The sequence below is a fragment of the Sceloporus occidentalis genome, unplaced genomic scaffold (genome assembly GCF_023333645.1).
Source record: "Sceloporus occidentalis isolate IW3139 unplaced genomic scaffold, rSceOcc1.0.p SCAF_4, whole genome shotgun sequence".
Lineage (NCBI taxonomy): Eukaryota > Metazoa > Chordata > Lepidosauria > Squamata > Phrynosomatidae > Sceloporus > Sceloporus occidentalis.
Genome location: NW_028316984.1, coordinates 171979924 through 172003599, shown reverse-complemented (window position 1 = coordinate 172003599; position 23676 = coordinate 171979924). Strand labels below are relative to the sequence as shown.

The 23676-nt window shown below is 38.3% G+C and overlaps 1 protein-coding gene across 7 annotated transcripts in view; it reads right to left on the bottom strand.

Moving 5' to 3' along the window:
- FLRT2 (fibronectin leucine rich transmembrane protein 2) overlaps positions 1-23676 on the bottom strand; it is a 123226-nt gene that overhangs the window by 49845 nt on the left and 49705 nt on the right. The window contains exon 1 of one of the 7 annotated variants that reach the window (XM_089522347.1): positions 9879-9898. The exons of the other annotated variants lie outside the window; for them this stretch is intronic. The gene's annotated coding sequence lies outside the window, so the exon portion shown is untranslated. Of the gene's footprint in view, positions 1-9878; positions 9899-23676 lie in introns of those variants that run through there. 7 annotated transcript variants of the gene reach the window in all.

Below are 23676 nucleotides of genomic sequence, written 5' to 3'. Positions count from 1 at the left end.
GTTTGCTTTTTGGAATTTATTTATTTTTGGAATGTTTTCAAACTGTGAATAGTGGAATCCACAGATAAAGAATCCCTGGATAAGGAGGACTGACTCTAACATCCTAGCTTATTAAACCAGTTTCCCAAAATGACCAGACTAGAAAACTGGTGAAAATGCTTCTGTTTAAAACCTAGGATATGAAACTATGATCTGGGGCACAGTTCACCATGTCTAATTTTTCATGGCTTTCATTCCCATTATCTGTTTTAGAACTTGGCAAGATATATTAATAGCAGCTAGAAGAGGTTATAGTTCTAACCTTCAGAGTGGCAAATTACCATTACAGTTTTGATTTTTTTAAAAAATCAACTAGGCACTTTCCTGTTATTTGAAGGGATCTAAAACAGTTACATGTAGTTACTTATTTAAAAATTAGAATAGCTTATATAAGTATAAAAAGAACTAAACTACATTATCAGTTATACCACAAAATGAGTGAAGCTATTCCTCATTACATCACAATAGTAACTAAGTAGTATCTAACAGTGTTACAATATAGTAGTAATTTAACTTATGCCCAGGCAGGGAATATCTTCAAATAATATGCCATTTTTAATAAGCTACTTTGAAGTTCTGATAAGGAAAAAGAGACACATAAGGAACAGCAATCAATCAGAAAGTACAGATTAAATAAGGCTGCAACATAGCATATCTGCAAATGTGTGATTTGATTTCACTTAATTTAATAATTTATTTAGACTGTAAATGGAAACGCAGTTAACAGAGATCCTAACATGAGAGAGATAAATTTTAACAGCAATTATAAGTGCCTTGAGTACCTTTGTAGACAGAAAGGGTACAGAAATAAAGAAATAAAATTATTTGTTATACTCATGACTTTGAGAAAAGACCACAGAGTCAGCTGTACCAATAAAAGTGTTTTTTTCTTAGCATATTACCTAGGACAGATAAGAATTATTAGCTAGCTAAGCAACTATGAATACTAGCTAACAACGACATGCATTTATTACCATTATGGCTACAAGTGAATGATTATTGAGCTATGTATCTGTATGTTCATGTACTCCTAGGTAAATGTGTTCAGGACTACAGTTGGGTCTCAGTCTCTCTCTGTATCTGTATATAATATTTTAAACCAAATTTGGCCCTGTTTACATGGGCCATTAAGCACGTACGCAGTATGTGCTAGGGCTGCCCAGGAGTGTCCTTCTTAGACGCTCCCTAACCCTAGTACGTACTGAGTACATAAAAATGGCAGCACCCTGTCTACATGGGCGCTGCCATTTTGACGTAATGGCCACGGCACATCCAAACGGCGTGGCACGGCAGTTACGTCTTGGTACCGCTGCAGGGCACTTATGGTGCCCTTTCAGCGGCACCAGAAAGAGCTCCGTTTTGGAGCTCCTTCCGCCGCACGTATTGCTGGCGCGGCCTTTAAACAGCCGTGCCAGCGATACAAAGAGAAGGGGGCTGAGTGGCCTCTTTTTCTCTTTCCCCGCCGCTGTTGGGGCTTCATGCCCCAAGGACACCCCTCCCTTTCCAGGCAGTGGGGAAGTGGCATTTTGTCACTTCCCCAAGGCCAGGAAAAGCGGCGGATCGGGGCCTCTGAGGCTGCTGCTGTGGCAGCTGAGGCCCTGATCCGCCGGAGAAAGGGGAGGGTGCAGGCCGCCCCAAAGGGGCAGTCTGTATCCTGCCAATATTTTTCCTTCATCTTAAAAATGCAGGGTATAAATAAATCAGCAAAAAAGGAAAAGTGTTAATGAACCAATATTTTTCAATACTTGATAGCCTTAATACCTACCAAGTTGCTATTTATTCCAATGTGTGTGTGTGTGTGGGGGGGGGGGGTCAATTTTATCATTTTTAAAAACAGGAATATAATGTACCTGAACATGAAGCATACCCTCCCCATAACCTCACCCAGTCAAGATTTTCTTTCTTTTTTAAAAACTAATCTTATACATGTTGCCTCGTATACTGTTACCAAATTATGAAGTCTCACAGTGCTTAAATGTTTGCTGTAAGGATTACTGATTGCATGCTGTCAGTATTTATTTATGGTCATTACAAGTCTACCAATCCAGTAACTAAGTATCAAAGGATATTGAAGGCAGGTGGACCTTTCTAGTTTATGAATGAAGTAGCAGCAATTTTGTGAACAAAGAAGCAGGTGACCTGTCTGGCTAATAGGGCAATGAGGTCAAGCTGCTTAGTGACACTCTAAGAGTATTATGATAGCAAAGGCAGCTGCAGTAGTCAAGGTTAGAGGGATTTTCTATAGGAAACAAGAGAACTAACACCACATTAGCCAGCATTTGCTACTCTGTATTAGGCGCTGCTCAGCTCCATATGGGTGAGAGAAGAAAGACACCGATAGGTGCGGCTAACACGTACTCCAGCTGGTGGAGATGAAGCATTTTCACATGTGATACTGAAAGCACATTTTGCTGTTCCTCTATCTGCAGTTGGAATTCAGCTTGAATGCTTTGGCTACATTTTATTTATTTTTTTAAAATACCCTTCTGCCATTTTCCAAATCAATCCTTCACAAAAAGCATTCACATACACATACATGTGGAGACAGAGGAGGGAGTTGAGGAGAGAGGGAGAGGAAGGGAGGAGGACAGAGGGAAGGAGGGGAGGGCGAAAGAGGGGGAGAGACTGGACATAATAAGGTCCAAGTGGTTTAAGGACATGGCTGAAAGTACCTATACTGCAGAAAAACAAAAGAGGGAAAGTTGGTGTTTTGCTTGTTTTGAGAGTCTCCTTCCATTGTTTCCTGTTCAGATCATTTACATACAAAGTAATCAATGCTGTGGTTGGCAACACCAGGATGTTTTACACACTATAAATCAACAAACCTGTTTGCCACAGAGCATCATGGGCTTCTCTGCCATAGAACACAATTGACATTTAAGCGGTAACAGTGCACACGTTCTCGCAAAAGCATGTGAGCCCTTTTCTACTTGTTCAGAATTATGAAGAAAAGACGCCCTCCATTAACTACAAAAGACGCAGGACTTCATCATATAGGGAAAAGTCATGGGCGCATAGTGGGATGCTTGCGTCACTATCACGCTAGTGTGCAAAGAATATCAGACAATGTTACGTGACGTTGCCATAATCCCATCATTATTGGGTGAATAAAGAGGAACTCTAGTGCTGATAATGATGGGCTTATGGTTTATATGCTGATAATGATGGGTTTATGGCGATGTCACACATTGTCATCTAATAACCTTAGCACCCTAGCGTGATAGTGACGGGAGCAACTCACTATGCTAATGTCACTTTTCCCCATGTGATAAAGTTCTTACGCCTAAAAGGAAAAGTTTTTAGAAATAGGAAGCGGAGTAGCCCACTGTCATCATGTTCTCCAATATATAAGGAGGATTTTTAGAGGCCGCAGAGACTAGACCAGTGTTTGCAGAAGCCAAATTGAATTATCAATATAGTTTCTGCAGCAGTTCACATGCTCCTCAGAAATAGATCAGAGATTTTCTGGTTTTGTAATTTCAGCCTCCATAGTGAATGTTATTGATCACCACTGCTGCCCTAGCCAAGCTATGTTCACAGGATCAGGTTCTGAGTGGGGATAGGGGAAATCTGTCAGTTTCAGTTTCTCCTGCATTTGAATTACTTAAATCTCAGATTCTTTCTATCCCAAATACGTCATTCAGCCAAATTCAATAGAAAGAAGGTATAGCTATCCCAGAGTGGCAAGAATCATACTGTACCTTTTTGCCATGCAGATGATGAGAAGAGAAGCCTTCTCAAGGGAAAAAAAGGGAAAAAGAAAAAAGAAAAAAAAAAGGAGGAGCAAGGCCTAATTCAGTATTAACATGAACAGAAGGATTCGAAGCCAGTCTTTTAACAGTTAAAATGCTTAAAACCCTTTGATTCTATTGGCAAATCTATCAGTTTCACTCCCCCCCCCCCCACATTTAGTCTCTCAGGTACTTTCCTGAATATTAATACGTTTACACATTTCTGGTAGTTATTTATCAAAAACAAATGGATAGACCCCCCCCCCCATCCCTAGTTCTGGAAAAAAACTTTTCACAAAACCTTTGCAGGGGACTTTGACATGGTGGCACAGAAGGATTGAAGAAATAATATTAACATCACAGCCAGTTTATAACAGCAATTTTCAAAACCACGGTGGCTTCCAGCACCAGAAGTGATGGCACAGGGGAGAGTGATATTATAACAGCATGATTCACTGTGAAAGCCTGTCACCTTCTGTTCTCAAGCCTTGCTAATGCACAAAGGCGAGATGCCCAGTTTAGAAAAGGGATGCTTTTCTACTGTTACATGGTGGTTGCTAATATGGATACTAATGCACAATAATTGTCATGACAATCCTTATTGCAAAAGCATAGGAAGTACTGTAACTCTGAGGCCAACAAAAGTGAATCTTAATCTCAGTCACACTACAAATGAACTGACTCAAACAGCATTTCTTTAGGGGTTGAAGCCAAATTGCTGTCACAAGCATATCCTAGAAAATATGGGTTCTGATTTCCCTAATGATGATGAGCTTAAAGCAAGAGTAGAAAACATTTTTCCTCTTGTTAAGGATCACATTTCCTCAGTGCTGATCTACTGGCACTGGCAAATAAGGGAGAACACCATTCTGATGTCCACTAATGCCCTGAGGCTATTTTTTTAAATCCATTTCTGCCTATCTGCCTGCAGCACAGAGGTAAAACAGGGTGCAATACCTTTGCCATACTTTCATGAATGACAGAAGCAGCAGTGAAAATGTGTGCACTCAAACTGTAGCTTAGGAGCAGTCCAGATTCAAATAACAGTGAGCTCATTTGCATTGCATTCTGTAAACATCTTTGCCAGAGGCAACAGTGTGTAATATAAAGGAGCAGTTCAAATAAAGGAGCATTAATCAGTGCTAAACCTGGTTAAGTAGATGCTGGAAAAAGGCTCCGTGATATTCAACCAAAGGAGGAGATTAGCACTAAAAATAACAGAGGAAGTTAATGTAAAGTTTAAAACCCTGCAGCTGCATACTGCATGTTTGAACTGTAAGATGTTTATTGAAACTTCAATGTTTTTACAGTTTAGGGGTAGAATTTTGTCACAGGTATTCCAACTTTCAAAAATTATGGTGACCAAAAAGAGATGCTTTTGTGAATGGACAACTGAGTCACAACTGAGTTACTACTGTGCCTGGGGCAACGATAAAGAGTAAAGACTTTTGTAAGTATTCTCTTAAATTTTAGTCAATACTTACTGTTGTTATTACAATAACCCAAATGATCGTTCATTTCTTACATTAAAATCTTGTTAATAAATCCTATGGGCTATTCCCCCCTCACTTCAAACAATATCCTGTCTATTCTGGTGATTTTTTATCCATCAGTCATTATGTTATGAAAAAGGTTAAGTGGAAAAACACTATTTGCATTTGGCTTTGCTTGATAATATCGAAGTTGCTGGCCTATGAGGCACATATGGTTGTATTGTTCAGTGGGTGCCCTGTAACAATTCATTCATGAAAAATATATCCTTCCGCAACTGTCTGCAGACCCATGGTACATTTCTACTCCTTAAGTTAAGGAGGCTTGACCTTATAAAAACCCAAGATACTAAATCAGTTATGGAACCATTCACAAATTGGTCTAAGTTCATTCAGGGTACAAGTTATATATGTAATAAAACAAAAATAGAAGATATAACAACTGGATATAAAAGGAAACAAAAGGATTAAATGTTATAGACTAACATGGGTTGTTATACACACACACACGTCCTTCCCGATTTGTGGGGGAACTGTTCCGAACCCACCCATCCACCCGAATTTGGAAAACAGCTAATATTCAAGTTGCCATTGATTAAATTGCAGTGCGCCACTGCACGCACACCTTGAAGACACGCAGCATTTTGTCCCTCCTGCTTGCCGTCTGCAAATCGGCAAGATCGCAGACTTCAAGTCCACAAACCAGAAGAGACAACTGTGTGTGTGTGTTTGTATGTGTGACACAATACCATTCCATATCCTAAAAATCTGAATAAAAGTACAGAAAATCCTTAGCATTTTTACATAGACATTTTTTTTTCTTAATAGCAACAGGGTTTCCAGGCGATTCTGTTAACAGATAGATTGACTGCATCTATTTGCCAATGAGTTAATATTTAAAGCATGAAATCATATAATAGGTCAAGACAAAGTCCATTCCATTTACTGGCTTGGTCTGATTGTGCCTATAGTACATAAGGGTGTGAACTGTCAATATCACACCTGTCTGCTTTGAGACTGCCACCATAGCTAATCAAATAACCAAGTACAGATTGGTGAATGCAGATTTGGTAGAGGGTTAGAACGAAGAACCCAATATATATGATCTATAGATACAGATATAGGTATAGATGCAAAGGCGCCAGATCCCTTCTGCTCTTGTAAGCAAAGTTGGCCCTGGTTAGTACTTGGATGGGAGATCATCAACAAATACCTGGTGCTGTAAGATATATTTCAGAGGAAGGAGTTGGCAAAACACCTTAAGAGTATTTCTTGCCTAGGAAAGCCCTTATTAAATTTATAAGTTAACAGGTGACTTGAAGGCACATACATACTCACAATTGAAGACCTTCAATACATATTTTCCCATAAATTGATGAAATAAGACAGTATGAACCAGAGTAAATTCAACAGAGAAAATAAAAGAAAATGTAGAGCGACTCAGCTAATTTTTAAGAGACAGACATCAATATGGGAAGATACATTTATGACACAGATTACCACATTCATTATTATCTAGACAACATATGGTCCTGCCAGGCCTCTGGGGAAAAAAAATTCTCCTGCTAGTCCTCCACTCCAGCCTTTTGGAAGTGATTTGCCATTTTAAAAACAGTTTTGTGTCCTGGGCTTGTTTTAAGCCTTAAAAAGACTTTTTAACTCTTAAAAGTGCTTCTAGAGTACAGTGTGCAGATAAGTAAAATAAATAAAATCAGGAGAGTAGGGTGTTAAAGTGATACAATTCTTCAAAGTTGGGAGAGGGCAGAAATGGCCCCTGGGCTCTCAGAATTTGGCCACTAGATTTAAACACCCAGAAACCACAATGTCAGGTTTCAGGCATTAAACACCATTATCAAGGAAGCCAAACAATATTTTTCAGATTGAAGGCTCCTGGTGAAACTGATTCTTTGCATCTTCCACTTGTAGTTTACAAAGCATTCCTGTTCCAACAAATAAATTTAACCTCAACTATAGTTTAAGTGACTGGATTCAAATCTAAACTATGGTTAGTCCAAACAGGAAACTGATGTTTTGGACAGTCTTCTTAACTCCATTCCAGGGGCAGAGGAGAAAGACAAAGTGAGAAAGTTCACCATGGCTGATCCTCATAATCCTAAACCACGGTTTGTGTTACATACCTACTCCCCCTACATCTCTTTTTATGCCTCTGAGACTGCAATCCTTTTAATTAGAGCCTTCAGAATCAAAAAGATTCTTCATGGCACTGCTGCAGATTATTTTTTTAAAAAAGTAATCCATTTTGATTTCACAGAGACATTCATCCCACATTACTGCAACATTAACGTAGGCTGGCAGGGCAATTTAACATTTTTCCATAGGCCTTTAATCCATTAGATGATTTTTAAACTTCATTTTAGCTTAATGAAGGGACTGTAGCACATGACAGTAGAAAAACAAAGGAGAACAAAGATAGCTATAAAAATGTGCATGCAAAGTCAAACCAGCTCTTCTTCTTTTTCTTCTCTAACCAAAGAGCATGAAGATAATGCACATCATTGGCATACGTGACCTAGAAGCATCTTTGACAACTTTTGCTTGCTTTGTAAGGGATTCAGACTAATATATAATGCTAACATATTCTGTCCTACATTCTGGTAAACTGTAAAACAAACAAGATACTGCTATGCAGGCAGAGTAGTTTTGCTCCAGCACCAGAAACTGACATTACTAAGAACTATAAATTGTCTGTAAGACAGTGAGATATGATCTATACAAGGTTCTTACTGCAATTTTGCTCAGGAGAAAATCCCATTGAATTCAAGGAGATCTCCACCGCTAATAATGTTTCTTTAGGACTAAAGCCTTGATCTCCCACGCCCTCCCCTTCCTATTCCTGCACATCCTGATTTGTCACCAGTATTACATTCAGAAGCAGCTGTATACTTCATTTACATTTTAGGGCAAATCTCAATTGTTGCTATTCTTTCCAAAGCAATTGGAATTACTGTGGAAATAAAATTCAATCCAGTCATAAAAATGGGAACTCCAGTGTGTTTTATTGCTAAGGCCACAGTTTTTCTCTCAAGACATGTGGGAGCTCTGGATCAAGGGGGATAAGTAGGCTCCTTTTTGAAACATCTATACTCAACATACGGGTGGTCAAGATAGCCAAGGAATGAATTATCTAGGGTAGAGTCACAAATGTGCCTTCTCTTTCTCTTACCTACATGTATCCCTTTTATAAATGTAAGGTATTTGAAATCACATATATTGTTGCCTGGGAAACGCAGCAAATTATTTGGTTTAGGGCTGTGGTAACTGTGCCTTTCCAGATGTTTTGGAACTCTGGTTCCCATCAACCTCAAGTCAATCTGTCCAATGAATAGTGGTAGTTCAACAGCTGATGGGCCCAGTTCTGAATTCGTTTCTTGTTTTTCCCCCCACTAGTTGGAAAAGGAGGGGACATTATTTTTGCCTGAGGCAGCAAAATGCTCAAGGCATCTCAGTCTTCCCCATACTTATTCCTTCCATGGTAGCAATTCCACATGATCAAAAATGCATGAAGTTTGAATGATACCCCTTTTCACGGAAACAGATCCATTCCAAACTGTAATCAAGCTCTCCAGTGACACATAAAGTCTATGCTTTTGTAAGGAGAGCACATTTTTTGCAGACGATGAAAAACATAAAAGATTCATTAATGTGTGTGTCTTCACCTCAATAATAAATTGCCAATAAAACAAAGTGTTCAAAGTTGCTGTCTTTGGATCTTCCCATCTTTAGTGCTTGTCTAGAATTATGCCGAGAGTGACAGGATTATGGTTAAAATTGGGTGAATAATTAAAGTAATAGAGTAATTGGAGTTGTACAATTTTCATACCTGAGAGGAGTTTATGTAGGGGCAGGGAGGGAGGTATATAATGCATTGCCAAATACATAATTTCTGAGGCAGCAGAATAAATTTAATGAAATGAAGGTTGGTTTTGTTTTTAATAAAAGTAGTAACCTTGTATTTTGTTTCCTATACCTTATCAACTGTCATAGGATCAGGCTTAACTATTATTAGTTTTTTGTGGGTTTTTCAGGCTATGTGGCCATGTTCTGAGAACATGGCCACATGGCCCCAAAAACCCACAAAAAACTATGGAGGCCAGCCATGAAAGCCTTCAACTTCACACTAACTATTATTGCTAATCCCTGCTCAAATACTCCCGTTTAAATAATAGGATTTACAGAAATGTTATCATTCAGCATGTAATTCAGTGCCCCCCCCCCCCCCCCCAAGCTGGGACTAGCACTTGTATCTAAGCTTAAAAAGCTGTATAAGTATCTACAGAAGAACACACTAAACATTCAAGTTAACCAGAGTTTAAACTATGGACTATTTTGTTAACAATATAAACCCAATATTCACACCTCCTGTGCTACAAATCTAACTAGGAACCGTTATTGATTTGTAAAGCAGTGAAACTCCTTTAAAGCAGGTGGGGTGGGGAGAGAGGTGAGGCTGTTGTCCTGGGTCTGAAATAGAAGGCTGTATAGATTTGTAAACTATTCCCCTATTGCCCATACTAGCATAAGAGAATGAACATATATAGTACATAGGCAGTATACTTATGAATTGCATGAAAAAGAAATCTACATATGCCTCCCTTACCCTCATTCCATTTCTAGGGCATGAGTAAATGCATATTCTGCTGCTCCAGAGAACAGGACCCGGAACAATGGATGCAAGCTACAGGAAAAGAGATTCCACTTCAACATTAGGAGAAACTTCTTGAAAGTAAGGGTTGTTCGACAGTGGAACACACTCCCTCGGACTGTAGTGGAGTCTCCTTCCTTGGAGGTCTTCAAACAGGGGCTGGATGGCCATTTGTCAGGGATGCTTTGACTGGGAGTTCCTGCATGGCAGGGGGTTGGACTGGATGGCCTTTGGGATCTCTTCCAGCTCTACATTTCTATGATTCTATGACAAGAGGTATGCACACACATCTCCTGTTCTCTACAGCGACCCCAATATGCTCCAGCGTGCATACCTGCACACTCATATTGAATGGGCAAGTGGAAAAACTATACATTAAACTATACAGTGTCCCCATTAACAGAAATAACCTGTAAGATCTTCGGAATCATGCATATTGTCTTCCGATATTATGATTTTATTGCTGCAAATACCATATGCAGCTTAATAATAATAATAATAATAATAATAATAAAATTTATTTATATCCTGCCCCTTTGAGGTCAATCGGGGCGGATAGATTATCATATATCAAAAACTAATATGCCAATTAGAATGTAATTATCCTTGAATTTTTGCACATCTTTACATTTTCTGATGCATAGAACAATTAAGTACATTAGGAAAACAGAATATAAAATGGCATCTTTCAGAGGAGGTTGCATACATTATGATAAATTCCATATCAAATCTGCATTTTTTGGGGAATACTTTTAAAAATCACAAACAAATGCAAAATAGGACTTAACAAAGTTGTTCTTGGGAAAGAAAATAATGTTATAGAAAATAAAAGCACACATTCATTCACCTCTTCTCCCTCCCTGTTCACAAAGTCTTTCTGGATTTGTGACATACCACTGTTTGACTCTTTCTTGGAATTAGGAAAACAGTATTTTTTTCAAACCATAGCTCTATTCACAAATTAGGATCAAATTCCAGGGCATGAGGGAAGGAGGGTGTCTTATTGCATATACAGTAATGTCGAAGCATGGTAAGATGTTACATCTCAAACACCTCATATAGACATTTTAGAATGGTCGAGCTGAGAATAAATTGTCATTCATCCTCATTCCCCCCCCCCCCCCCCCAGGAATGCAGGTAGTTGCCTTATACTGAGTCAAACCACTGGACTTTCTAGCCCAGTATTGTCCAATACTGCTAGTGGTCATTCTCATGGATGCAAAGGATATTTGAAAATATTCAGAAAGTGGTTGAAAAACGTGTTTTTCAAATGTTGAGAAGCCCTGATGGGCAAAATACATGATAGGGCTGATGGAAATTGGGATCTAACACCTTTTGAAGGGTTTGAAATTCCATAGGTCTGATCTTCAGGGTTTCAGTCATGCTCCATCCCCAACCCTTTCTGAAGACTGAAATTGGGGCCATCTCTGTGAAAAAGGTTGCCCTCTACTACTTTTCCAATGCAACAACAAAAATGCATACATATACTGCAGACAGAACAGGGTTTAGAGTCTGTGGGATGGTCTCAAATGACTGCAGTACTTTCATGCCTCAGGTAAAAAGTATTGACTTGGAGAGTGACTACTGATCTTGCAGTATCATCCCCTTTGAAGGTTTTTCTTAAGGAGAGGCAGCACGTCTGATGTTGCCAGGTTCACTGAAGAGGATGAAACATATCCCTGATTTAAAAGGATATCAGGTGGCCAAAAACCTTCTGATGAACACTTCAGGAAATTGTCTTAAGTCCTTCTCTAATCCTCTGATCTACCTCTGTACTGCAAGATAAAGATTAGGAGAGGGGTGAGGTAAGAGGCAGTGTTGTAATTAATGTTTCAAACAAAAAAAATGAAAAATTGATTGGGAAAAAAAGGAAAGGATACCTGCTTTGAAAATTCATTTCAATTCCTCTCCTATCCTCGAAAAAAATGTATTTGACAGCCTGTATTTTACACATAGCTTCATTTAATAATGCAGATCGACATTTATCCAAAGAAATCACCTCTTTCCTTGCTTCTCCTTGCACATCTGCCAGCCTGTTGTCCAATCTAATGACTTTTTAGTTATGCGCCACTGTTACTTTGTGGGCAGTAACAGCAATACCACTCCAGGCTAGAAATAAGATTGACTATTTTCATAACAAATATGTTGGTTTTCCTCATGGAAGGATTTCTCTAGAGACAGCAGAAGGTTGTGCGGGAAGGTTCACATTTAAACTGTGATATGGTGACTTTTAAATTTTAAATTCAGAGAAATCTGAACCCTAAGCTTACTCAGTGAGGCAATTATCCCAGTCAGTAGATTTAGAGTCACATGAAAAGGCAGTAAACTGTTAGAAACTTAATTTGTTGATGTATTTTTATGGTTAAAGATGGGGAGACCTGCTGGAAGGATTTTCTGACTCCTATGCTCCAAGTCAAATGCTCTCAGCCACAGGGGAAGGCAATGACAAACCTCCTCCAAACAAATCTTTGCCAAGAGAAGCCACATGATAGGTTCGCCTTAGAGTTGGCATAAGATGGAAATTACTTGAAGGCGCAACAACAACAACAACAACAAAGTCAGTTGAATAAGTAAACCAAAAGAATTTGGAATTTTTGGAGATCACTTAAAACCTTTTTCCAAAATGATTTTTGGAATGATTTTCCCCCTTTCTTTCACCAGCCTCTACCTTTTTTTTATAATTTTCCTTTTGATTGCCAAACAGTCTATGTTTCTTTTAACATGCTGCAGTAGCTAGTAGGTATATCTCCTGCTCTCCCCTTTTCTCTTTGTTTTGCTATTCATCCATGCTCAGTAAGGAATTCTAAAGGCAACTGCTCCTTACCTTCCCTATAGTAGGCAAACACACATGGCTAAAGTAGGATTGGCTACAGTACAATTTTGCTCCTGCCAAGCTCAAGCTTTATCATATTGCTTATTAAAGATGCACTGCTGCAACCTAACATTTAAGGCCTGTGTTTCTCAAGCCCTCCTTCACTGTCCTCCTAATGGTGATTCTGCTAAAAAACAAAATCCATTGAGACAAAGAATGAGAAAGGGATGGCTGGGCAGCTAACAAAAATGCTTTATAATTTTTTTTTTTTTTTTTTTTTTTTTTTTGTTAAAGGCTTTGTAACCAAAGTATGCCTGTATAGGTATTTCCTAGTTTCCACTTGCTTAATTTGCAGGAAAAATATTTTTATGGTATTGAACAAGAATAGTTCTGAAGCAGCAAATTTATATTTCATGCATAAAGTCCCACACTTTGCCTTCTGAATGGAATGGATGGCATCTGAAAGTTAAAAGTATCTCAAGTACTAGTGCAAGGAAAAGACTCACCTGTGTTACTGGCGACTGCAGCCAGTCAGAGTAACTGTACTTGATAGACTAACAGTCTAATTTCATCCAAGGCAGATTCATGCAAGAGGGATAACTTTGCTCCTCTTAGCAATGGCAAAATTCCACTTTTCATGCTGCTACACAGACTTTTGCAGCATCAATCAATCTTACCAAATGGGGTTTCAAGTTTCAGTCCTTAATTCACTTGTTCCAGGATAGTCCCACTGGCTTGGAGAACTGCTGCTGACACAAAGGTTGTTTGGGGTGTAAGTCCCAGGGGAGCTGCAAGAATCTATTTTCATTCCTCCACCTTAGCCGCTGTCCTCAGTGACCCCTCTGCCTGTACTGGGACCTGAAGTCTCTCTGGATTTTAATTATACTGCAAGAGCGATTCCCATCTGTGCCAGGCCGGCATTATTAGATAATGAGCAAGGTGCTTAATCCACATCACTGCATAAAGTGTGTCTCGGTACATAGGCAGAAAGAAAAAGAGCAACCCTTGTTTTTTATTCCAGCAAGCCACTGTGTGTGTGTATCCTGACCACCCATCCTGGAACATAATGCATACACAGAAACTATAATTCCATACCCACAATTAAATCCAGAGTAAACTAAGCTATTGCATTATGAATTTACTTTTTAAAGAATACAAATATACACATGCACATAATTCATCGTATTCCCCAAATGCTCCAGTATTAGACCAACAGACACACGTTCACAATTCAGTATAAGAAATGTGGGACATCAAATTGTCCGGGATACCAATGGTGATGATATTATTAGCCAATATGTAGGTTCTCTTATTTTCCTCCCTTTCTCTCACATTCCCAGACCCTTTCTAGCTGAGGATAAATATTTGTGTCTTCAAATGTTTAGAAAGATGGAAGAGCGAGACAGAGAGAGAGAATACAACCCTTAGTCCCTGACAAAAATCAGAATGTGTTTCTTTTGACCTCTTCAGCCTCAGCACAATCAGGCTTTACACTGGGTTTACTGTGAGAAGGACAAAATGATACCATATATAACATGACACCTACTAATACTGATTTGAAAAAAGTTTTCTGGAAATTTTAAGAATGTGGCATCACCTTATTTCCTTTCCTGGAAAAACCAAGGGTTTGGATGCAGACCTATGGGAAGTGTACACAAGAGGCAAAAAGGAGTTCCCTGTCCCCTCTTCCATGTGGAGCTTCTCCAGTCCACTAAAAGTGTTACTCAGCAGGTTGGAAGAATTTGCAGAATCAGGTCAGAACTAGGGTGCAGGAAGATGGGAGGATATATTATTATTCATTATTAGTCAGGCATTTTTAGAACAGTGTTAATTAGTGTTATAATAGTATAATTGTTTTAACTTGTATTTTATTATAGATAACACAAGCCTGTGATGAAAAAACTTTTATTGTACCAGTTTTAATGTATTTTGGGTGCTAAATTAAAAAAACACATTAAAATGTTGTACCACACACAGTTATTTTAATAATTCAATATTTTATCAATTCAGCTATAAACTCAGCTTTGATTAAGTGTGAACACAAATATTCCAGTGCAATTTCCTTTTGTGCTTTTAATGGAGTTTTGTGTTTCATATAAGTGAATTAAAGTGTACTGTAAGTCTATTAGAAAACTTTAACCCCTTTCTTACTCTTTGCACGATAATTCTTTGCAGAATTAGGTCATTAACTCTCATATTACAACACAAAAATGTAAAAGCATGTCATGAAAAAACTATATGATGGAGCACATCTGAGATAATTTTTGGATTTAGAATGCCAAATTCCTATAAAACTAACATGCTTTTTTAAAAGAAAAAGGTTTGTATAACCCTCAGCTTTGCAGGCCTATGTAATGTATTACATTTTTATAGAAAACTTTTAAATTATCTCCTAAGCTATCTTGCATGCCAATCCTTGGAAGAAGAATATGAATAAATTAAATAAATAAATGGTGAAGGCCCTTTCTGTCACCTGAGCCCTTCTTCTATAGTAATCAGATTCAGGATCCAAGGCATATAATCCAAGTGATGTAGCAGCCTCACTAGATTTCATAACTGAAAGCACAGAAGTCTAACCCTGCACCATCTAACCACTGGGCCAGTGGAAGGAATAGCTACCATGAATCATTTGTCAAAATGGACCACAGACGCAAACACTATAAATCGACACGAAGGGCTAACACTTCTATGCAGAGCTCAATCTCATCAGAAGACCTGATCTGTGCAAACCATCTTTATTCCCTTGTTTAGTTTCTGCTGATTCCCTGCCTCTCCAGCACATAGATACATGGAAATCATTGTCACCACAGATACTTTCCTATTCATTTAAATACCGTACATCATCACTTTTTTGCACAGATTTGGCTTTTTACATGCATAGTTATGCAGTAAACCATGGAAGAGATGGCAATAAGTAGCATTTTAGCACCAGTTCATAACATTCATGTACAGTGCATACTGTGTGCTATCTGCTTTTATAAATAAATGCTGATGATAGTAGGAGAAGGGGGGGAAGGAAGAGGATGGCACCAAGAGATCCTACCTAGAGATGGAGCTCACCATTAGCACTGGCAGTTATGCAATTTCATGTTAATCTGGGTTTTCTTCATAAAGGTTTTTATTTTGCTGCCACTTTAAGTGACAGCAGCAGCAACCGGGTGGGCAGACAGTTTTGCATGCTCCACAATGTCCTGAATGATCAAGCATTGTTCTGGGACATAGGGGCAAGCCACCATGAAAAAAAAAACAGTGAAATAACATTAGGAAAAAATTTTGCATAATGACCTTCATTTTATACTGGGGCAGGGAGTGATAAGAAGAAAAGGTCTTCTGGGAAATTTCAGCTCAACTCTAGTAGCTGATCTGCATTTCCTGAGAGTTGGGTTCTCTCTTCCACAGTAAAAGCAAGTTGCTTAGCCATGCTGCTACATTAGGCAATCACAGCAGCAGAAGATAAACAATTCCAAAAAAAAAAAAATCCCCATAAAAGCCTACAATGGAATTGCAGAGAGGAACTGACAATCCTTTCACCTTCCCACCACCATGGAGTGCTTCTTGCAGGAGAAAGTATTTAACTTGCTAAACCCAATCAGTTAAAATTTAATGCAAAGTGCCAAATGTCTACAGCTGCATCCATAAAAGCCATTACACCTGCAATCTTCTGACACATAGACAAGAAGGTTAGCCTGGTAAATTTTTCAGAGTCTTATTACATGTCCATAATGATCAAATGCATATGAGGAACAGCTAAAAAAAGGTCAGAGAATACATCCTAGTTGCCAAGGTTCTTAAGGCTGATTAGAAAGGAGGAGGGAATTACAGGAGAAACATGTCTTAAAGTATAAATAGACCTCCCACCAGTGAATAATTCAACTGCTGGAAGCACATCTATTTATTTAATTTATATCTATAAATATGAAACTCAAGGTAGCATACATAAACTGTTTTAATCTGAACAGCATTCCAACAAGACTAAGGGACAAAACAGACAGCCCTGAAGGGGTGGCTTCATGCCGCCCCAGAAAAAAAATGGATCAGCGCCGTGGCAACCACACACCACAGCCCTGATCCAGCTTTTTGCTGGCTCAAAAAAGGGTGGCAAAATGCTGCTTCTTTCTGAGCCAGCAAAAAGATGCCCTTTCCACCACTGCAACTTTGCAGCACTCCTGTAGTATGCAGTGTATAAATGCCATGCCGCCAGAGCATCACAATGCTGCCCGGTGTCTGGGTGGCTGGTAATAATCAGGACTACAGTCCTCCCTCCTAACTCACAGATCTCGGATCCATGACTTTGGAAATCCACAGAGGGGTGACCTCCACTATTTTTAATGGGATGCGCCCCTGAGCGCAGGTGCGCGCATGGTCATGCGCCCCATTCAAGCCTATGGGACTTGAATATGCGCAAGCCTCTGTTTTTCGAGGGGATGGGTCCGGAATGGATCCCCCATGAAAACAGAGGGTCAACTGTAATTACTTCAGTGAATTGTATATGATGCTGCCCTTGAAAACATGTTTATAACAGAGGAGGATGCTCTAGAAGGTCATCCACTCAATGCTCCAACCACTACACCATACTAGCTCTCATGGTGAGGGATCCCTAGCTTTTCTGTGTTAGGGTCACTTTATAAGACTTCCATTACCTTCACCTCCACTGACAACTTAATTTCAATACAACTGTTTCTATAAATCAGCATGTCTATGAGGAATCTCTTCATTAAATTTCATGATTTCTCATACAGTGGCATTAGTTCTGGACACCAAACAAATTTCTGTCGCTTGACAAATTAATTCCTATGCATCAGATGGAAGGAAAAAGAAAGTTTTTTTTAAAAAAAAAAAGAAAGAAAAGAAAAGAAAAGAAAAGAAAAAATGAGGCACCAGTGCCTAATGTTTCCCTTTTACAATTATGCTGCAATTATGCTGGATAAACATACCCATATGATCATGCTTGCCCACTAAAACATGCACATGCACACACACATGTTCAAAATGGCTACTCATATTGATTTGGGAAGGCATTACTTAATGTAATACAACTTCAAACACATGCAAATTCTCATAGAATCATAGAATCATAGAGTTGGAAGAGACCGCAAGGGCCATCCAGTCCAACCCCCTGCCGTGCAGGAACTGTCACTCAAAGCACCCCGACAGATGGCCATCCAGCCTCTGCTTAAAGACCTCCACTACACTCTGAGGGAGTTTGTTCCACTGTTGAACAGCCCTTACTGTCAGGAAGCTCTTCCTAATGTTGAGGTGGAATCTCTTTTCCTGTAGCTTGCATCCACTGTTCCGGGTCCTAGTCTCTGGAGCAGCAGAAAACAAGTCAGCTCCCTTCTCAATATGACATCCCTTCAAGTATTTAAACAGGGCTATCATATCACCTCTTAACCTTCTCTTCTCCAGTCTAAACATCCCCAGCTCCCTAAGTTGTTCCTCATAGGACATCGTTTCCAGACTCTTCACCATTTTAGTCGCCCTCCTTTGGACACACTCCAGTGTCTATCTCTTCTGTCTGTTACTTTTTGACACAATTTTGGAACCTCCTTAGAGGAATTGAAAGTGACAGCAGCTCAGAAGAGACAATGGGGAAAACCAAGTTTTCAGCATAGCTTTATATGATAGCAGGGTGCATGACTGCTCTCTCCAAACCTGCACAAAGCAGAGGAGTTGATCTTGTTCAAATTCATGTATCATTCTATTGGTAAAAATGTAATCTAGGGTGGGTTTTTTTTTTGGGGGGGGGGGGGTTGATGGTTAACTACTAGACTATAAGTCGACCTCGTGTATAAGTCGAGGGAAGGATTGGGGGAAATTATGGGTTTTGATATGACCTGTGGATATGTCAAGGGTAAAACATAGGGTCAGGCAACAAATGATATAAAGGATGAAGCAAAAGAAAAGGATGCCAAAGAACTTACAAAATTCCAGCAGGAATAACTGTGCTCACATTGAAGACAGGATGGATGAGAGAATAGAATGGGGTTGGTATCTTCTAGGATAGATTACATTCTTGCCTTTCACCAGGGGATGGTTCCTTTATTAAAAACAAACAACAGTACTTACACTGACCCGTGGATAAGTCAGCTCAGGTTTTTTTGGGTCAACTTTTGACTACAATTTTTAGACTTACACATGAGTATATACAGTACAATGTAATCATAGTGCCTAATTAATTAACTCCATGTTGCTCTAGCCCCCACTAAGATGTGAAACTCACTGAGTAAGTGAATGCATGCACATTCACACAGCAGCCAGCTTCGGGAAGCATTTGGCAACTGCAACTGCTCATTCTCAGCCTTCCTTCTGGAAGGTGGAACTGGACAGTGTGGAAAACAGATCACGTAACCATGGATCACTAAAGTGCTATTGTGGGGGGAAAGCGTGATAAGAAGTGATGCCAAACCAGTATGCTAACTAGTGCAGTTGTGGCAGGACAGCAAGCTGGTGTGATAAAGCCTTAGATTATTTCCTCCCCAGTTGTTCTTTACCCTCTATAGGGAAACAAACAAAACAAGCATTTACTCTTGGAAAAACCTCTGTGCCTCCTCCCCAGTTATCTGACAACACTTTAAATATTTCTCATAATAAAGAATACTCATAAATTTTGTTTTCAAAAAGAAAAAAAGACTTGTAAAACATTAGGACGTTCTTTCAAGAAACAGTGAACTACTATGGGAGTTTTTAGCAAGCCAGCATTTTTTGTGCACCACACTGTATTTTATTCAAAATAAACTGATTTCTGCATGAAGTGTGAGGAATTTTGGAAACTGTAGAAATACATGTACAAAACAGGACTTTTTTTTTTTGCACAAACAGTATTTTCTGCTCCCCCAAAAAGTCACAAATTGAAAAATCCCATCATTGAAAATACACAAAATCTCTTGTATTCTCTTACAGGGAAGAAAACTTCTGAAAAGAATCTGTTCTTGCATGGAAAAATGAAAGAGCTCAACCTCTCACTTAGTGCAAGAATTCCAGCTATCATCATCATCGTCATCATCCTACTCAAGGAGGTTTACAGTTTAAAAAGCAATACAGTTAAAAACATTTTAAAAAGTGAGCAGTAAAAAGCTGCAAGATCCACTCTCTTTTTGAAGCCATCCAGACAAAGAGATCCCACTACCTCTCTATTTATTCTCCTAAATCTATTGTATGTCTTAGCTTTAATTTGACAGTTTTATCTTTTTGAAGAACTTTATTTTTTGTTTCACTTTATGGAATGGTGTTATGTTTTATTACTGTATAACACTTTGAGAGGCTGCTTATTAGTGTTTGAAATAAACAAACAATGCCTAAGGCCAAACCTTTCTACTACCTTCAGCTTAACCAATCTTAAAGAGGTTGTTGCAAACATTAATGTGCAAAGGGAACATGGGACTTTTTGGAGGCAGGGTGGGTATGTATGATAATCTGCCTTGAGTTCCATTCATGGAAGGACGACAGTAAATAACTGGAACAAAACTAAACACAGTGGACCCTTGTTATACTTTGGGGTTTGGTTCGAAGATCTCCCCCGGATAACAAAATCCGTGGATCCTCAGATCCCATTAAATATAATGACATAGCAAAATGGTGTCCCTTATAAAAAATGGAAAATCAAGGTTTGATATTTGAAATTTATACTTTTTTTTAACATTTTCAAACCGTGGATGCTTGAATCTGTGTATAAAAAAATCCATGTATAAGAAGGGCCAACTGTATATCAATAATGTTCAATTAAAAAGCACTCCAGATTCATATTATCTCTTCTATATATTTTTTAATAATAATCTTTATTAAATTTTACATTTTTTAAAAAAAGAAAACAAATCTAGCCAACAACACAATGATACAATGTTACAATTCATTAAATAAAAATAAAAGAATAACTTTCAAATAACCTAAATAACAGTGTACCTTGGAAAGATCAATTACAGCCTTTATTACTCACACTTCTAAAAAGTTCTTCCATTTTTGTTTACACTGTTGTAGTGTCCTACCATTTGCTATGATAGATAGATTGTCCATTAATGCAAGTTCATGGACTTTTATTTCCCATTCTTTAACGCAAGAGCCTTTAGATTTCTTTCAATACCTCGTATAAACTATATGGGCAGCCGTTATCATACAGAATAATTTACTTAAATCGTCCTGATTTAACTTCAATTTATCCATATCTATTATGTTTAACAGAAACAGTTCGGGTGATAGGGGTACGTTCTTTTGCATATGTCTTACAACACTCTTGTAGATAGTTTTCCAAAAATTTTTTACAACTTTACATTGCCACCATATGTGGAACAGCGAACCTGGGGCTTTCTTACACTTTCAACACTTAGTTTTATTAGATTTCTTGATCTTTGCTAACTGGATAGGTGTTATATAGCATCTAAAAACATTTTGAAATAGTTCTCCTTTAGATTATTACATTTTGAAAATTTATGGGTGTTCAACCATGATCTTTCCCAATGATCCAGAGAAATAGTTCTCCCAAAGTTTTGCATCCGCTTAAGCATATTGTGTTTCACCACTTGGCCTTCCATCTCTATTCCTAATAGGATTTTATAAAATTTGGAAATCATATGGTTTTCCCCTTCTTTCAGTATCTTATCTAGAGTACTCGATTCACGTTCTAGTCCATATTTTTCTATATCTTTTTTTAAACTCTTCTGTAATTTGTTTGTAAATAAACCAATGGATTTCTACCCCCTCCTTCTGCAAATCCTCTCTTGGTTTAATTCTCACGCCATCTATAGTTTTGATCACTATATCTTCATAAGACAGCCATTGATTTCTTTTTAAATTTTGATGTTTATGTAGGGCCTCTTGTGAGGAATGCCATCTGGGAAGTTTTGTATAGAAATATTTTTTATAAGTGTTCCATACTTTAAAGAGCGGTTTTCTGATGCTTGAATCCGTGTATTAAAAAATCGGTGTATAAGAAGGGCCAACTGTAATATCAATAATGTTCAATTAAAAAGCACTCCAGATTCATATTATCTCTTCTATATTTTAAACTCAGCACTGGCATAGGCATTTCATAGGATGGAATCCTGTTGGAGCACTATCCAGGTGTACGTTATGCTTGCAGCTGGACATTTTACATGATTGTGTAAGAAGGTATCAAGTATCATCTTATGCAAGCAATTTCCCTTCACACTGCTCCACAATGAGCTTAGCTTAAGGTTAGTCAAGGTACACAGAAAGAGCTCCGTCACACAATACAGAACAGCAAATGGAACAGCCATTGATCCCAACATGGCAGAAATACTGTACATGCCTCACTGGAATTGCACAAGATCTTGGCCATTCTCTCCCCCCTTTCAATTTGCATGTTGTTTTTTTCAACTACATGCCCACACTATTCAGAAGTACAATTAAACACAGGTGTTATCATTAAGTGTACATCCCCCCCCCCCCAAAAAAAAGCACCAATGAAAAGGCAGAATGCATCTATGTACAATAACCTTAGACCATCCCAGGAGTTAAATTACTGTAATAGCAGGAGTGTGCTAGTAGAGAGAGGGGAGAGAAAAACACTATGCGTTTAACAGCCTTGTGGTCATGATTATTTCCTTAAGAATTACACTTCCAAAGCAGAAACAATCATTGCAAATTACGAACTCATTTCTGTTATGAGTCTCAGTCCCCTTTATGAAATCCCTGGTTTCTTTGCTGGCATTTTCTGTTATGTCACATCAGGGACATGCTGCCACTAAAAATCAACCAAGCTCAGCACTGCCATTCTGAGATCCTCAGGAGTTTGTACAAAAGAAATTCTCAGATTGTTAGAAATACTGAAGACAATTACTGTGTGGAAACTGAATCTCTTTAATACTGAGAGTACTCCCGCCCCCATTAAGTGTCTGTGTTATCACTGTACATACTGAATTTCTGATAGTAATATTGGAATAATTAACTTTTTGGTTTGTGGAAGAGAGATGTTTGATGAAAAGCAAGAAAAATAGGCAATTTTTCATCTGAGTATTAACTTCATGTTTTATGGGTCATAGAAAGAAAAAGACATTTAAATGTTTACTTCCCACCTTCCTACAAAACACTCACATATAAGCAACTGTCTCATTTGTCTTCATCATGGTCAAGAACCCTTATGAACTTCCTCCACTATATAATATTGGGGGTATGTCTTTTTTTAAAAATGAAAGCTATGCCAGCCAATTCCTTCGCAATTCATTCAATCTATTGGGAAAAAATAGTTTAAATTGACAGATATCACCTTCTCCTCTCCTTTTCCCCACCTTCTGTTCAATATTTTATTTGTTGTTGGTACATGCCTTTAAGTCAACTCTGACTTATGTCGACCTTATCATAGGGTTGTTGTTGTCTGCAAAAATTATTCAGAGAATATTTACTATAGCTGAAAGAGTATGATTTACCCAAAGTTGCCCTTGCCATTCCCTTTATCTTAAGATAAAAGCATATGTATGATTTGCCCAAAGTCACCCAGTGAGTTTTCATATTTGAGTTGGGATCTGAATTCTGATTCCCCAGAGTTCTAGTCCAACACTCAAATCACTACACCACTACATTCACATTAACTTTAAAGTTATTGACAACCACCCACCCACTCTCTAGATGATGTACAGTTTGTTGAAAATATAAAATATAACAAGAGTACACTAAATCAATGATTAAAGAAACAGAATATAAAATACAAACAAAAATCAGAAGCAGAAAATAAAATATATTATTTACAACAAAGCTGAAGCAAGAAGCAGGATAAATGTGCAGAAGTGTGAGAATATTAAACCAATTCTTTAAAGGCCTAGGAGAATAGAAAGGGTTTTCATCTGATGCCCAAAGGGCCATAACATAAAGATTAGACAAGCCTTTCTTGGGGATGTTCCACTGACAGCGTGCCACTGAAAAGTCTCTCTCTCTTGTATACTCATCTTTCTGGTCCTGGTTTAGAATAAATATACAGTTGTACTGAAACTG